Here is a 13,225-nt window from a genome sequence, read left to right on the forward strand (position 1 = left end):
AAACCACTTTTGCTATTACCTTTGATGGTGATTCCTTAAGCGATCTAAATCACTCTTTTGCGACAAACTGGCGTAGTTGGCAGGATCCTAAATCAGGATTCGCGACACGGTCCCAGCCACCCAAATCTGCCTACCCATCCTCCCCGCTGCCCAAGGGCCCTCTCCCCTCCAGCGACTGCCAGGGTGCTGGCCCTCTCACAGCTCATGAGCAATGCACTCCTCCGCAAGTCCCGCACGCGCTCCAGGAGCACCACCACCACTCACGCTCGTCCTACCACCACTATCAGTCTGCAGGCTGAAAGTCAATCACAAGCAGAATCAGCATCTGCACCTGACTTCCAACATGAGGAAAGGGCAGCCAAGATCTCTTGGGACATCATTCCTGCCTTGAACACAAATTCAGCACACGCCGGTTCCTGACACCTGCATACCAGCATCTGCACAAAGCAGCTCTGACCAGTAATGGTACAACGGGGGCAGCAGCTGCCCCTGGGACTCAGCTTGAACCACAGCTGGTAGCAGATGCTGTGCTGGACCATCTCTGCGGCGCACCACCCCACGCAAGGCGTGAAATCGAGCGTCACTGCGGTGAGGCTCTGATTGATCCCTTCCTGCTGTGCAGGCTACAGCACGTCCATACACGAATCTAAAACCTCAGCTGCCCAAGTCATAAGGTCAGAGGGAAATACACCAACCAGGTGCTGCTTGCTCCAAGTCTTTCAGGATTTCCTTTGCACCTTCCGGTATCTTTTGGGAATACTTCCCTATTTGAGCTTTAGGCTTTCCTCTTTGAGGACGTTAACAGAAAGTATGAAGGTCAATTTCACATTAATAAACTATTGAAAAGGAGTGCTTACTCGGTAAAATCAATAAAGACGGACTACTCACCCTTGGGATGCCAGCTGGGATCCAGCCCTGGATCCATCCGAGGAGCTGGAAAAGCCCATCCTGTGGCCATGTCTACAACCAAACACCCACGAGAAGTTACCATCACATGCTCTGTTCTGTACCATCATAACTGAATAGCAGAACATACAAGGGGATCACGGAATGACACGGCACACACGCGCAGCTCTGTATTCTCACACCTGCAGAGGCACCTGGCTGACTTTGGACTTCGAGCTGGCAGCTCTCAAAGGCAGTAAAAAGCCACGACGTACCCACGCGACCTGCCTGCGGGTCAGCCCTGGCACCCAGCCGGGAAGCTGGGTAACTGACTGCCTGCAGCCACGTCTGCAAACGAGCACAGGACAGAGCAGCGCCCCTGAAATATTTCAATGTACTTCTTCAGATCGGAATGACAGTGAATGCAATTCAAACACAGGGCTACTCGAGAGCAATCCTCTCTCCCTTCCACTCGGGAGCATCTTGCAAACGTTTCCCGGGTGCCTGCAGGGGCCACTAACCAGGCATGGAGCTGTCGGGAGAAAGGACTCCCTGGAGCTCACGCCAGCTCTCAACTCAACCCCAAGGTGCCTGCTGGCTTTGCAGCGGGCACTGGAACCAGTGCAGGGGCGGAGCAGCTGGCAAAGACAGCTTTGCAAGGCAGAGCGCCCCGGGGTACATCACTGAGCCGCACCCATTCCCTCTCTGCTCTTCTGCATGCCCAAGCAGCAGCCAAGAAAGCAGTAAGCTAATTTTCACATGAACAGAAAATTAAAATGTAAACGCTCATTCGTTCAAGGGCCTCACCTGTGGGATCGCCCTGAGACTCACGGACAGGCTCAAGTCGGGAATTCAAGTAGCCGCTGCCTACAGGGACAGCTGTAATCAAGCTGAGATGAAAAATGTTTCCGTTGCACGTTGTGATCTACCTCTTCCTTGGTGACGTGCAGTGGCCGGAAGGGAGCCAGGCAACAACATGGGACGCAGGCGCAGGCTGCGATTCCCAAAGCTGCAGAGGGGCCTGGTGACCTCTTGGCTGGGGCCCGGCGGCTTTCAAACTACTGTCTCCAGGCCACGTGCGACACCCCGCAAGGACCAGACGGACAAACATAGGGCCTCTCAGGGCCCTCTTACCAGGAGACCTCTCACACACACAAAAGGAAGCCCACGCAAAAGTGGGAGCAGGTAGCACCAGAGGAAAAAACGATCATTCACAATTCTTGTGGAGAAGAGCCTGCTGGCCACTGGGAGGCTGAACTATCACGACAAGATATTAACAAATAACAAACCAATGATTAACAAACACAAAACGCCAATAACAAAGGAAGACTGAATCCTTACCTCTGGGATTCCCCCCAGGCCCAGGAACAGGATTCCACCGAGGGTCGTGATCAACATGGACTGCAGGAACCAAAGAGGTAATCGAACACAGGTGAGGAGAGTTTCCATTGCATGTTGTGATCTACTGCTTCCTTAGTCACCTGCAGGGGCTGGAAGGGGGTGAGGTAATGACACGGGACACAGACAGAGGTGTAGGTTCCACAGCTGAAAAGGAACACGGGTGACTTGTTTGCCGAGACCTAGCAGCTCTTCAGGGAAATAAATATTCAGGACTCATCTGTGCAACGCCCCCGAGGCACAAACAGCTCCTGGAAGGCCTCAAGAGGATCTTAGGTAAAGCTGCCCATGAATAACCTATTCAAACAGAAGTGTTCCCTCAAGCAGACAGACATGGGCAACTTGCCTCTGCGACGCGCCCAAGGCTCATAACCAGGACCCAGCTGAGAAGCTCGATGAGCACTGCCAATGCCATCCCCTGGAATCAAGCACAGAGCAGAGGAGTTTCCACGCACACAGAGGAAGGAGGAAACTGGAGGAAAAAGCAGTTGTCTGTGCTGCTTGTGGACAAGAGCCTGGGAAAGGCTGCACCAGTGCTACCCCTGCGTGTTCCTGCGGGCTGGGGACCTGCAGTTCATTCAAGGGAAGCAGGGCGAGAGCAGGAACGCTCATGTTTTCCCGAGCGGACACCTCCTGAGCGTGCCCCTCCGGGACCTCCCTGAGGGTGGAAGCCAGGATCCAGCTGGGCAGCAGCAGAGCCATGGCCCTGGGCACGGCTGCAATCAGCCTGGGGAGAAATGCTGCCGTGGGCTGCTGCCTGGCTCCTGCGGCGCTGCTCGCTCACCACCCCCGGCCCGACGCGCACACTGGGGGCAGGCTGCTCCGGGGCAGGGCAGTGTGGCACGGGGCCAGGCAGCAGGGAGAGCCCCACGGGGACTCAGCGCTGGGCTTCTTACCCCGTGTCGCCGCTCTGATCTCCCCTGCTCACCCAGAAAATGCCCCCGAAGCAGCTGCAGCCCCTCTACGTCTCCCCGCAGGGCGCCTGCCCCCTGCCCGCACCATGGTGCCTGCCTGGCTCGCCCGGCCCGGCCCGGCCCAGCCCAGCTGCTCTCCTGCAGCCAGCCCCAGCCCTGGCCCCTCTGCCACCCCGCTGAGGTGCGGTGGATGCCATGACACGCTGCTCGGGGCTGGGTGCTGCCCCCACCCACCTACCTGCTCCCTGCGCTCGTCTGTGAGCAGCCTGGGTGTCCTGGGCTTGCAGGGCCACCAGGAGGAGGAGGAGGCAGGGGAGAACCACGGCCCCCCACGATCGCACCACGCTGCTGCTCTGTAACCTCACAGCCCCGTCGGGCCATGCCCTCCGCCAGGCCTCCCCAGCGCGCACCCGTTGCCAGGGAATTACTGAACCTGCACACTGCTGCATTTCCCTCTTCTACACGAGTGTGGAAGGAGCAGGAGTGGAGAAGGGTGGACCCATTTTGGGAGGCAACATGGCTTATGGGAGTGCACAGGCACTCAGCACTTGCTTCCCAGAAACCAATCAAGATCAAAAGCTCCGTACGAAGACTGCATAAAAAAGCCAATTTCAAGTGCCTTGACTTGCTCCTATTTTTGTCAGGCAGCGTTCTAGCAAGAAACTAGCTTTTCCCACTAGTTTTGCTACAGCTTCATTACCTTTAAAGACACCACTTCTTACCTCTGCTGCTCCAACACAGCCTCATAGCCCAGCAAAATCCCACTGCAGGTAGGAAACCTTCACCACACAGAGATGGGCACGCTATGGGAATACGTTACTCTCAACAAACAGACTTTCAGCCACTCTGGCTTACCAAAGTTCAGGCAGTGTTTGAAAACAACAACAAAAGCGCGGGGTTCTTATTCGCCTTTTATGCAGTCCATTGTATCGGCTGTTCAACATAAAGTCCAACTCCAGTCTGAACCCCAGAATAAGAAATGCCTTCCTAAAATCTCCACGAAAAGGAAGGGCTTTGGAGTGGCAAGATCAGAAGACATTCATGAAAGCACCATCATGCGAGTGCATATCCCTTATCACAGGCCACGGCCCCGTTACCCAAGTAAGTGATGTTCTCAGCTAATCCGCAGCCACGGCCGTCTGGAAGAGAGCACATGGTCTCTTGGTCACTAGTGCTGAGCACGTGGGCTGGAACTGGAGCTGGGAAGAAAACCCTATGAAGTCAGTCTGCTCTCATCCGAGTACATTAGGACAGGTTCAATTCACATTTCCGAGGAACCACAGCAGGTCCCATCTGTCCCTCCAGACCCCAACACCGCTCTTGGGCAGCCTCCCGAGGAGCAATAAGCACAGAACAAGAAACCTTCCTTCAAAATGAGGCCCACAGCCTGCTCTTTCCACAAGATGCAGAGAGCAGCCGCTGAGAAGAACCCAGCTCTGCCGTCTCCGTAAGGAGACCAGCTCCTAAATGACCCCTAGCCCTAAACGCACCGATCTTCCCTAGGGCAATGCTAAAGGAAACAGCAGAGCACAGGCGCCCCTGCGCATTCAGTTTAAGCTGATGGGGAGAAGGACAGAGGACTAGAAAGAGACCAGTCAAACAAGACAGAAGACAGAGGAGCCGAGAGAGGAAGAAACTCCCAGGGAAAATGCTAAAGAGGTGGAGAAATGAAGACAGATCGGGATGGGGAGCCCTGGTGAGACATGGAGGAAGAAAAAGGAGCCTTGAGGAGCAGGGCAGAGGGACGGGCGGGAGGGAGGAGAAGAAAGAAGGGGAGATGAAGAAAGACAGGGAGCAGGATGTAGAGATGGAGGGAGAAGGAGGAGGACAGGGAACAGAAGAAAGAGACTGAGAAATAAAGAGAGGGTAAGATCTGGATGAAGAGACCGAGAACGGGAAAAAAACCAGCAGTGAGCTAGAAGAAGAGGAAAAGAGAGCTGAGAAGCAGGAAAGAGGAAGAGAGGACAAATAAAAGGGAGAGCCAGCTGGACAGGGGTGGATAGCAAGAAAGAGTGGGACAGGCAGCGGGACAGAGAACTAAAGACAGAAAAAATGGGATAGGAAGCAGGACAGAGGGAGAGCGAGAGGAAAAAAGGGGCAGGGATCGTGACAGAAGTGGAGAAAGAAGCAGCAGGAACAAAGGGATAGAGAGAACAGAAAGATAGGAAGAAGGACGTGGGATAGAGAGAGAAAGACAAGGAAAGGGAGCAGGACACGGATTGTCAGAGAAACACAAGGAGAGGGAGAAGGACAGGGCGATAGAGAGAAAAAAGGGTGAGGGAGGCAGGACAAAGGGAAAGACAGGCAAAAATAAGACAGAGAGAGCAGGGCACAGACAGAGGTAAAAAAGCCTGGGTTGGGCAGCAGGGCAGAGAGATGAAGACCAAAAAACCAGCACTGGAGTGCAGGAGAAAGATGAGTGAGAAATGACAGCGACAGGGAGCAGGACAGAGTGACAGAGCGGAGAAAGTGAAGAGGGAGCAGGAAAGAAAAAGAGGGTGGGGGAGAGACAGGGAGCAGGGCAGAGAAACAGAGAGGGAATGAGAGGGGCAGGGAGCAGGACAGGGAGAGGGAGCAAGGAGGGAAAAGAGATGGGCAGCAGAACAAAGGGAAGGAGAGACAAGGATGGGGGCAGGTAGCAGGACAGAGAGAGGGAGCAAGGAGGGAAAAGAGACGGGCAGCAGAACAAAGGGATGGAGAGACAAGGATGGGGGCAGGGATCAGGACAAAGGGATGGAAGAAGAACAAAATAGTGACAGGCTGCAGGACTGAGAAGAATTTAAAAAAAGACACAGGGAGCAGGAGAGAGTGACGGAGAAAGAGAAAAGGAAGAGGGGGCAGGGCAGCACTGGAGGCAAAAACCACCTGTGAAGGGCAGCAGGACAGAGAGATGGAGAGAGAAAAAAACAGAGCGAGAGAAAGTGGACAGAAGGGGCAGCCAGCTGGACAGGGCGATACAGTGAGAAAGGAGGGGACAGGGAACGGGACAGAGAGAGAAAGGCAGCAAGAGGAAAAGGAGAGAAGGACAGCAAGAGGATAAAAGGGACGGGGATCTTGACAGAGATGGAGAAAGAAGCAGCAGGGAGAGAGGAAGGGAGGCAGAAAGAGGGAGAGGGAGCAGGAGAGAGAAAGAAAAAGAAGGGCTGGGGGCAGGAGAGAGATTGCAAAAAAAGCCTAGGGTGGGCAGCAAGACGGAGAGGAAGTAGAAAAGAACAGGGGCAGGGATAGGGGCAGGGAGCAGGCCAGAGGGATGTAGTGAGAAATGACGGGACAGGGAGCAGGACAGAGCGACAGACAAGAATAACGGCAAAGAGAAAGAGAAAACCAGGGCTGGTGAGCAGCACAGAGGGGTGGAGAAAGAGAGGGAGGTTATCAGGAGCCCTGCAGAGAGGTGGGGGTGGTGGGGAGAGATGGTCAGGGAGCAGCAGAGAGGGACAGAGAGAGGAGATGAACAGGAAGAAGGAGAGGGACAGTGGGATCCAGACTGCAAAAACACAGTGACAGTGAACAGGAGAGAGCAAGAGAGAGAGAGAAAGAAAGAGAAGCAGAAGGAATGAGGGAGAGGGGAAGACAAGGACAGGGAGCAGAAGCTACAGGCAGAAAGAGACGAAAGACAGGGAACAGGCCAGAGAGATGATGGGGCAAAAGAGAGGGATGCAGATCGAGACAAAGAGATGGAGAAGGGAAAAACCACGATGGCCTGCAGGACAGAGAGAGACCGAAAGAAAGAGGCTCGGGGAGAAGGAAAGAGGGGCGACAAGGAAAGTAAAGGGAGAAGGAGGATGGCAGAGAAAGAGAGACTTGAAGAGATGGGGGGACAGGGAGCAGAGCACAATAACAGAGATGAAGGGAGGCAGGGGGAAGCGAAAAAAATGACACCGAGGGAAAGGGGAGGGGGCAGGGAGGGCCTGGGACGCAGAAGAGGGGTGACATGAGCCCAGGGGCCCAGGACTCCCTGCAGTTCCTGCTCTCTGCACTGCCAGGCAAATTTGAGAGTTCAGGCACTTCTCTGTCTGTCTGTCCTTGCCTCCCTTCCTCCTCTCTAGCTCCAGGTACTTGACTGTCCTCCAGGGAAGAGAACGCCTGGGTGTCTTACAGCTCTTACAACATGAGGCTTCGCAGGTACACAGCCATGCACACGCACACGCACACGCACACACTACAGGGCCATGCTGCAATTTTCCTTACTTCCACAGGCCCTGCGGTGCCCGTGGGCAATGTGGTCTGCTGAGGCCTGCTCAGAGGGGTCCCTCCTCACCTGGAGAGGCTGGCTGTCTCTTGGCTGCAGCTGGAGGCAGCAGCTGGCTGCATCCCCTTCCTTTCATCCTCCAGCTGCTTCACCTTCTTCTGGTCTCTTCAGCTCCAGCTGCACCGGCTCCTCTCCAAGGCCAGTAAGCGTCCACCTGCCCCTTGTCACCCACGTCGCCAGGAGAGCAAGGCCAGAGAGCCAGAGGCAGAGCCAGTGCGAGAGGGCCCGGCCCTCAGCTCAGCTGGGCCGCAGCCGGAGCAGAGTCGGCGCCTCGCAAGAGCGACATGGCCGCCCGGCAGCCCCGTGCCCAGCACTACAGCTCCCGGCATGCCCCGGGAACCAACATGGCCGCCCGGCAGCCCCGTGCCCAGCACTACAGCTCCCGGCATGCCCCGGGAACCAACATGGCCGCCCGGCAGCCCCGTGCCCAGCACTACAGCTCCCGGCATGCCCCGGGAACCAACATGGCCGCCCTGCAGCCCTGTGCCCAGCACTACAGCTCCCGGCATGCCGCGGGGCGCCCCCTCCTGCTGCCTGACCCTGCGCGGCCACCGTCCCCCGCCCCGGCTGGGCCTCACCCCCCCGCAGCCCCATGGCCGCCTCCCCGGGGCTGCGCTGGCCCAGGCCCAGGCCCCGGAGCCCCGGTGGAGGAGGGAGGAGGAGGAGGAGAGAGGGACAGAGCAGGAGAGAGGGGTGGGACAGGGCGGTGGTGCGGCAGGAGAGGGACGGGAGACGGACAGAGGGACGAGAACGGGGGGAGCTGGGCAGGGAGTGGAGGAAGGAAGAATCCTGGTGAGGAGCTGGCCCAGGGATAGAGCGGGAAAGAGGTGGAGGGGAAGGGGAGAGTGGGGTGCAGGAGGAAAAGTAGCGCTAAGCAGCAGGGCAGAGGGCCAGGGAGAGAAGCAGCAGGGCAGGGAGGAGGACAGAGGGACAGAGAGACAGAGTCAGGGTGAGGGAGCGGGAGAGGGGGGCAGAGGGACAGGAAAGGCAGCAGGAGAGCGGAGTGAGAGAGAAATGGGAGAGGGAGTGGGAGAGAGGGAGCGAGGGGAAAGGGTGAGAGGGGAAAGGAAGGGGAGGGAGAAAGGGAGAGGCAGGGACGGAGAGCGGGACACAGAGCGAGGGAAGGGCGGGACACAATCCAGAGGGACGAGACACAGAGCGAGGGAAGGGCGGGACACAATCCAGAGGGACGAGACACAGAGGGAGGCGGATGGGGAGAAGGAGGTGGAGGAGGAGAGAACAGCGATGGCCTCCAGGGTGGAGTGGGAGGAAGAACAAAAGGGGATGGGGAGCGGGACGGAGGCCAGAGAGAAGCAGAGGCAGTGGAGCAGGGGATGCAGTCAGGAAAGAGGGCACAGGCTGCAGGACAGGGAGGAACAATTAAGGGCGGGAAGCAGGAGCCGGTGACAGAAAGAAGAGAGGGAGAGGGAGTGGGAGAGAGAGATGTAGAGAAAGGAAAAAATAGCAGCAGGCTATAGGAGAGAGAGGGAGGAATTAGATAAGACAGACAGGGAGTCAGAGAAAGGAAAAAATGGTGACGGGCTAAAGACAGACAGGGAGGAATTAAAAAAGGGGGAGCGGGAGCCAGAGAGAGAGCCATGGGGAGAGAGCAAAAATAGGAGTGATGGGCAGCTGCCCCATTTCTTGCGCACTCCCCAGGACCTGCATTCCCGGGAGCCGCAAGACACGTGCTGCCTGCAACAGCCCTGACCTGGGCCCAGTCCTGCGCCCTCATATTGGTGACAATCATCACCTTGCAGGGTGGCCAGGGCTGGGGGAGAAGAGCCCAACTGGAAGGAAAAATGTCGCCCAGCGGTTTTTTTGTTTGTTTGCTTGTTGATTTTGCTTTTAAAAAAATACTATTGAAGCTCTAAATTCAACCTGCAAGAAAAAATGACCCATGGGAAGGCACCAGCCACACGGAAGGACAAGGGTTTCCCCGAGGGTATGTGGCTTTTTGGTTTTTGCTTTTGAGTAAGAAAACTGCAGAGAGGCTGCTATCATTTTGTGACATTTTGTAAAGTCGTGGACTGAGTATCGCGTGACTTGAAACATTGCTGAAAAAAATGGTGGGTGTTTGCCTGCGTGTTCTGGAGGCATCGGGTTTGAACATCTGCTCGTGGCGGTGACTTCATGCAGTCCTTAGCTCCTGTCTGAAGGCACAACGTGTGCTTAGGACGAGGTTCATCATCCATGGTAGTGGATGTGAATCTGTATTTCAGATAGATTTCTTGATCACTTTGGATTTGGGGGGGGCCAATTTCTTGTCAGACCTGTGTCAATCAACCTTGGTTTTGCCTCTTCACGTGGCTGGTGAAGAGCTCATAGGAGGAGCAGAAGGGTCAGCACTCCTGTTTCAACGTTGGTCGCTTGTACTGGAGTTATCAGGGTTATCTTCCATCCACGGTTTCTTTGCGGGCATCTCTTTAAGCCTCTTGCCTGTTTTGTGATGGGCAGCGGGCTTAACGGGAGACCTTTTGTTCCTCTTTAGTGCCTCAGATGTTTACCTGTCATTGCTTGTTTGTTTGCTTTTTATTTGCCGTGCTTGATTTAAAAAGCTGCTTGTAGCTCTTCAGTTTCTGTCCTTAAAGGAAGTCTCAGGTATTTCTACGCCGGAGTGAGGTGACCACAAAGGACTGTCCTTGTCCACTGCTGCCAGCCTTCAGTCCGGAGAAATGTCTTGTAGGGGAGTATGCTCAATGGCAATGTCACTCAAATGCATCTGAAGTGGGGACCCTTTAGAGAAGAGAATGTGAGCAACACTTCAATGGTGTGCATCTAGTGAGGATGAAAGTACCTGCTTTAACTTTTTGTGGCTGTTTTTGCATTCTTTGGCAATATCTACTTAAAAGTCTGCTTCGGCGGCAGCAGCAGAAGAAATCACTTCTGATTTCTGTGTCTGACTAAAAGAACTAACCTGCTCATACAGAGAGCTGATGTGAGGAGCGGGATCGGGTACCACCTCTGACGGGTCGTGCTTTCCCTGGGCGTGGGGTGGTGGTTTGTGCGTGGCAGTGGTCTGTGCTGCTGGGTCCGCATCCGCGTTGGTTGCCAGATGCAAGGCAAAGGGCTTATCCTCGTTAACAATTACTTGTCTAATTTCAGAAATTGTCTACAGAGAGTTAAAAATGAAACTCTTCCTGATCGCTGTGCACTAGCAGAGAAGCAGCGAGGGGGTTTCAGGGCAGTGCCTGCGAAAGAGCCTTTAGGAGATCCTGTCCCTTGACTCTCAGGTGGGGCGATGAAGAGTTTGAGCAAGTCATGGGTGTTTTGGTGTTCACCAAAGCAGGTTTTTTGTCTTTTGTCGCTTATGTAGCTTTACGTTTCTTATGTAGGAGAGCTGTGAGGCTGGGAGGAAAGACTGTGGGTAGGAGGGAATGTGCTTAGTTACATACCAAAGGAAGATAAAATAAATCTCTAAGTAAGGGTCAGTGTAAGTACTGAGAGTTTGGGCTGTTTAAATGTTGGCCTGAACTTTTACTGAAATGGATTTGCTTGCACTTCTCTTCTAGTTCTCGCGTGGGTACAGGAAAGAAGGCAGCAGAGGTGCACTCTAGCTGAAACCCCTTTTTATTGCCGGCCATCAAGGTGCCTCTTGGCTGGGAGCCTGAGAAGGACCCCGTGGTACAATTCTTGATTCCTTACAGGCAATCTTAAGGCTACTCACATGTGCTTTTCTACAGTCTAAAAAACCTGTTGGCTTTGGCCGTGAGATCGCCTGTTACCATTCACTTTTGAGGATTTGTACGCACAAACCCCGTGCAAGCTCGCTTAATGCACATTTATTAGCTGAGTTTGCACTATTTTGTTGCAACTTTGCTGCTTTCAGCTGGTTTCTGTCTGGTTTCTTCTAACAATAGACCCACTTGTATAGGCGAGGTCACTGCCAGTCAAGCTCTCTTGCGCATCCTTCGAAGCCATCTTTACATAGGAGCTTTTTCTTATGCACCCCAATCTGCTGGTCAGCTTTTTCGCCAGGGCTAGTTCAAAGCCTGCGCAAGAGGATGCAGCTGCTGCCTGACAAGTGTTCTTGATATCCCCCAGGAGCTCGATGGTGATTGATTATCTTCAATCTGGTTATGGCTTCCTGCAGAATAGCGAGTTAATCTATCTGCGAATATCCACATTGTCTTGGAGTCTGCAGGGCCTGATAAGCTCCATCCAGGAAGAAATCTGCAGCGTGATGGCTTATTGCAATAGGTTTTATGTAAGGGCTTCTGGAGAATCTGCCTCCCATGCTCGGTGGATGTGGTATACAACAAGGTTTTAGAAGGATTTGTGGAGTGATACCAATTCCCTTTAGGCCTAGGAACAGATCTATGGAACAGTCCAGGCATAAGCCTCCCCTTTTTGCCCGTATGGTCATAAGATCTGAATTGTCCATGTCCCTCCATTCTATGAATTTTACGGCTTATTGGCATTCCCAGTTCCCAGCCCCTACAGAGTGAGTAAGCTTGTCCATAGGTTTGCTCTCCAAGCATACCCAGGGGTCTCCTTTCAGACCGGTGACAAACCCTTCTTGGCGGAAGGGTGCTGTGCTTCCTTTCTTCAGTGAAAATTCGTAACGTAGGGGCCTGTCCTTGTACCACTGAGAATTCAATGGGACGGGTACCCAGGAGAGTAGATTTGTGGTAGAGGATAGGCTTTTAGTGCCTATCCAACAGTCGGACTTATTTGCCTCTGCTGCTGTCGTTTGGAGTGTGGCGATGGCCCAATTATGGAATGAATGCGTATAATCCATATTCCACCCCAGGCTTATAAGCAAGGCTACCATATTAAAGCCTAGGCTTCCAAATCACTGGTGACAGGAAAAACAAAGAGACACAAGTAGCAAAACTAAGCATCCCTTGGCTATAGAGGACAGCACTGAAATCAAAAGGGTTTCCTGACTCCAGAAAACCAAAAGGCATTTAGAGATCTAAACCAAGCCGTGGTGGAAGCTCCCTCGTTAGCCCCGCCAGACTCTAACAGGTCTTTCATATTATATTTACATGAAGAGAAAGGAATAGCCAGTTGGGCCAGAACCGTCTGCAAGCTGTAGCATATTAGTCAGCAGAACGAGACCTGGTAAGGCAAGGCATGATGTCATGCGCTAGGGCTGTTGCAGCAGCAGCGGTGAGGACTGAGAAAGCAAGAAATATTGTCCTGGGGCAGCTCCTATCGCTCATGGTTCCTTCTTTGCTTTTTAGTCCTCCTCCCCAGAGTTCAGGCAGCCGTGGACGTGCCACAGTGGGGAAGTACCTTGGTTGATGGCAAGAAATAGAAATGGTCGTGGGCTTCTTTGACTGAACTTCCCATAAATGCACCCAAATACACTCCGACACCCTGAGATGTCCCCTCCCTTCGCTGGCCCTGTGGCGCGGGCAGCCGAGCGCCAGCCGGCAAAGGCCGCTGCATCTCCCCCCGGCTGTCTTGCCCTGGCTGGCTGCTGACAGGAGGGGACAGCGGGTGGTGACAGCCTGGGGGTGACAGGAGGGACACCGCAGGCCCAGGGGGCGACAGGACACCGCAGGCCCAGGGCTGTTGGGAGAGGCACCACAGGCCAGGGGCTGGCGGGAGGTGACGCTGGGTGGTGAAGGCCCAGGGGGTGACAGGGGGACACCGCAGGCCCAAAGCGGGGCAGGACAGCGGGCAGCGACAGGCCAGGGGGACAGCAGGGACACCAGCGGCCACGTGAGGCGCGGGGAGGTGGGTGCGGTGTGCCGTTGTGCGTGCGCCATTATGTGTGCGCGGTGACACGCTGACGGCAGCCCCTGCGGTTGTTGGCCGGGAAACCCCT

Source organism: Platalea leucorodia (assembly GCF_965183815.1).
Source record: "Platalea leucorodia genome assembly, contig: HAP1_HAP1_SCAFFOLD_42, whole genome shotgun sequence".
Lineage (NCBI taxonomy): Eukaryota > Metazoa > Chordata > Aves > Pelecaniformes > Threskiornithidae > Platalea > Platalea leucorodia.